Source organism: Haplochromis burtoni, unplaced genomic scaffold, assembly GCF_018398535.1.
Source record: "Haplochromis burtoni strain Fernald_Lab_line unplaced genomic scaffold, NCSU_Asbu1 Contig_640, whole genome shotgun sequence".
Classification (NCBI taxonomy): Eukaryota; Metazoa; Chordata; class Actinopteri; order Cichliformes; family Cichlidae; genus Haplochromis; species Haplochromis burtoni.
This window is the reverse complement of record NW_024583001.1, coordinates 15,537-20,294: the sequence shown is the minus strand read 5'-3', so window position 1 is coordinate 20,294 and position 4,758 is coordinate 15,537.

The window sequence follows — 4,758 nt, the reverse complement described above, 5'->3', positions numbered from 1 at the left end:
GGACACAAGCTGAACACAATGACACGACAGACACAGACTTTCAGAACAAAACAGGAAATCTAGAACCCGAACCGGACACAAGGGGGGAGGACACAGAATAACTAGAACAGAGGGAATTAATCACAAAACACAAAACGCTGGGTCAACGACCCAGGACCATGACAGTACCCCCCCTCCAAGGGCTGGCTCCAGACAGCCCAAAACAAAAACAGACGACCAACCCAGGGCGGGCGGCGGGGGCCCAGGACGGAGGGACCAACACCGAACAAAACAAGCTCCAGCGAACCGAGGGAATCGTCCAAAACAAAAACACACATGCTGGAGCACGAGAACAAAACACAGTTCAGGAGGCCGGCCCGGAGGCTGACAACTCAGAAGTCCAGGACAGTTCATCTTCTGAGGCCGGCCACGTTGGCGACACAGCTCCGAAAGCTGACCGAACGAAAGGCAGCGGTGGCGGAGCGGAGGCAGTTCAGGGGGCCGACCGCGCACACGGCAGCGGTGGCGGAGCAGAGGCAGTTCAGGGGGCCGACCGTGCACACGGCAGCGGCGGCGACAGGGAAACCGTTCAGGGGGCCGACCGTGCGGACAGCAACGGCGGCGATAACACAAGTCTGGAGGCCGACCGCGCGGAAGGCAACGGCGGCGTCTAGGAGGTCGTCCATATCGACGTTGACGCTCCACCAGCGGCCCGACAGACGACCGCTGATGTCGAGGCGGCAGTCCGGGACCCGAAGGTGGCGTGGCCTTCGCAGCACCAGACGAGACCGAAGCAGAGGCTGGACCAGGCGCGGCTGAAGCAGAGGCTGGACCAGGCGAAGCTGAAGCTGAAGCGGAGGCTGGACCAGACGAAGCTGAAGCTGAAGCAGAAGCAGAGGCTGGACCAGACGAGACTGAAGCAGAAGCAGAGGCTGGACCAGACGACGGCGTGGGTGAAGCTGAGGCCGGACCAGACGACGGCGTGGGTGAAGCAGAGGCCGGACCGGGCGAAGCCGAGGCCGGACCGGGCGAAGCCGATGATGCTGAAGCTGGACCGGGCGAAGCCGATGATGCAGAAGCGGCAGAAGCCGGACCAGACGAAGCAGAAGCCGGACCAGACGAAGCAGAAGCCGGACCAGACGAAGCTGAAGACACGAAGGCTGGAGCCGGACCAGGCGAGGATGAAGACACGAAGGCTGGACCAGACGAGGACGAAGACTCGGAGGCTGGACCAGACGAGGACGAAGACTCTGAGGCTGCAGCAGACGAAGGCTCTGAGGCTGCAGCAGACGAAGGCTCTGAGGCTGCAGCAGAGGGTGGCTGGATGGGCTCCTCGGGCCCTCCAGCGGAGACAGGAGGCTGAACAGGCCCCTCGGACCCTCCAGCGGAGACAGGAGGCTGAACGGGCCCCTCGGACCCTCCAGCGGAGACAGGAGGCTGAACGGGCCGCTCGGACCCTCCAGCTGATGAGGCAGGAGGCTGGACGGGCTCCTCGGGCCCCCCAGCAAAAACAGTCTCTGGACCAGTGGGCACCGGTGCCCCTGGAACACACAGGTCAGAACCAGCAGGCACACGGGCCTCTGGCAGGCACAGAACAGAACCAGTAGGCACACGGGCCTCTGGCAGGCACAGATCAGAACCAGCAGGCACACGGGCCTCTGGCAGGGACAGATCAGAACCAGCAGGCACACGGGCCTCTGGCGAACACAAAGCGGACTGCGGCTGCACAGAGCAGTGACTCAGCTCAGGCAGCGACAGCCGGATGCAGTCCTCAGCTGGCTTCTTAATCTCCAGGGGTCCAGAGTCGGCCGGGGGCTGGGACCCAGCCTCTGGGGAGGCCCTGGAGTGCGTCACAGTCTCTGGGCTGGCCAGCTGTTGCGGACTGACTACTACAGTATGTGGTGTGTCTCTCTGCTTGACATGAACAGGTGAAAAATAGTTCTTTCCGGGTTGGATGGACTTAACTTGTTGTGCAGGAGGAGTTGGTGAAGATGATGGCTGAATAGGTGATGATAAGGCTGATGAGTCTCTTGCCAACTGAGCTATGGAGTGTAACCAAGTGTCTATTAGGTCTGGCTGTGACTGTAACGGAGGTGACGGTTGAGTGGCTAACAGAGCTAGTGGCTGCTGGGCGGCTAACTGAGCTACCTGCTGGGCAGCTGGCTCAACAAACACAGCCCCGGAATAAACAGTCATTCGAGCTGGCGAAACAGACGGAGTGTCTTTTCCACTCACCACAGCCGGCAGTTCCGAAGTCCTAATCTCCGGCTGTGGGGCGACGCGCCGACGGCGCGATCGTCGCTTCCTCCCGGGCAAAACCTCCGGCGGGCCGGGCAAAACCTCCGGCGGGCCGGGCAAAACCTCCGGCGGGCCGGGAAAAACCTCCGGCGGGCCGGGAAAAACCTTCACCGCCAGGCTGGGTTTGGAAGCGGTAGCGGCTGGAGGGTGGAGGTGCAGCTCATGAAGGAGGAAGTCCCGTGCCAGCGGGTGAAGCGAGTCTAGCAGCCAGGAGTGTGCAGAGAGTAGCTGCTGTAGCCTGGCTTCTACAGCGCGGTGGAACTCTTCTCCCTCCTGCTCGAGCCACAGGTTTACCAACCTTGCGACCGTGTCGGTTACCTCCTCCCGAAACTCCCGGGTGCTGGGGGTCCATGTTGGTCGGCTCGTACTGTCACGGCTGGCGGAGGGAGCCGTGTGGTGTGGAGGAAAAGGAGGACCCAAGATGCAGCGAACTGATGACAGAGTGATGTTTATTTACAAGGTGGTGGTGGTGGCAAAAACAGGCAACTCAGCATGAGCAATTACAAACCTAAACTGGGAGAAACTAAAGACAAACCTGAGACCATACAAAAGGGGTGCGGGGCAGAGAGACGCAGAGACAGGGACGAAACACCATAGAATGCAGAGATACACGGAGGAACGCAGACGAGCCGACAACGAACACAGACCGACACCCACTAAATATACACACACAAGGTAATCAGGTAATCACACACAGGAGGGAAGAACAGCTGAACCTAATACACCTGGGGACCGGAGGAGACAAGCTGAACACAATAACCACAGACACAGACTTTCAGAACAAAACAGGAAATCTAGAACCCGAACCGGACACAAGGGGGGAGGACACAGAATAACTAGAACAGAGGGAATTAATCACAAAACACAAAACGCTGGGTCAACGACCCAGGACCATGACATGTACGACTGGGTATTGATTTCTATTTCTATAACTGATTTGATTCACAAGGTCCCGATTTAATTTGATTCAATTTAATTTTACTCAAACAGTCAGAAATATAAAAATGATGACAATTTATCAGTACATATCCATATGTAAAAAAACAAAAAACAAAGCTGATACATTGACTTCATCAGAGGTGTAAGCATCTCAGCAGATGCCTTTGTGTCAAAGTAACTGAGGAAAAAACAGAAAAAATATCAATATGAATATTTCATACTGAGATGGAATTCATGACAATTTTGTATCAACTGTGAAACTTAGTTTTGATTTTCTTTTGCTGCTGGTTCAGTGAATTTTGGTCAGAGAGTAAAGAAACCTGCAGCTTCAAAATCTGTGAGACCTGATGGCATCTCCACGTACAAGCCGTTGGGTGAACAGGGGGGAGCTGCACTTTGTGTTTAGATCTGTTTGTGGAATCCATTTACCTACTCTCATTTGCTGTTTTAGCTATTTGGTGGTTGTTGAAATAGTTTTTTCATACTTAACCTGAGATTCTGGTGTTACTGGCAAAATACATTTTGCAGACGAATCATGTTTCATCTCCTTAAGGCCTATTCTGAGCAGGAAAACTGTGTATGTTGTTATGTTGACTTAAGACAAGGTGCCTGACAACATTTAGTTAGTTAGCACACTAGCAACAACACCTATAAACATAACGAATAAAAAGAAGCTGGACTGCATGGTTGAAAACCAACCTAATATCATCTGTGGACCAGCATGTACATGTAAATACTGCACTGTCATTACTCATGCCAAATTACTTACCTGAGATAGGAGATAAGGAACTAAGGAGGGAATGTACAAGCGAAGGTAACTTTTATCCTAGACAGGGCTCCAAACACATGAAAGTCCCAGAATGGTTTCTTGTTGTTAAGTGTGTCTGATGAAAAGAACTGTCTGGAAAGAGCACATTTTTGATTTCTTGTACCTGGTGAATAGATAAAAGTAAACGCAAACTTTGCAAAGAACAGGGCTCAGCACACCTGATGAGCACTCAGTCATTTGGCTGACTGGGTGTAGGATGGGTTTTAACTCCTGTCCAGACCACAAAAGCAGGGGTTCCCAATCCCAGTCCATGAGGGCCGGTGTCCCTGCAGGTTTTAGATCTCACCCTGGGTCAACACACCTGAATCACATGATTAGTTCATTACCAGGCCTCTGGAGAACTTCAAGACATGTTGAGAAGGTAATTTATCCATTTAAATCAGCTGTGATGGATCAAGGACGCATCTAAAACCTGCAGGGACACCGGCCCTCGTGGACTGGGATTGGGGACTCCTGACAAAAGGGTCCTGGGCTCCTTTTCTACGGGAGCCTCCATTCTGCCAGCCACAGCAAGCAACTCCTGATTTCCGACATATTATTCTGTTGGAGAGAAATGACAAGAAAAAAAAAAAACAAAGGTATGGATTATGTTGTCAATAATTTGTCAAAGTGTTGCACCTATCCTAGAATCTGAAACGTCTACCTCCACAATGAATGGCAATGTTCTCATCCACGGTGTATACTGAAGAAAATCTTTCAGTTAAAGTAGTGAA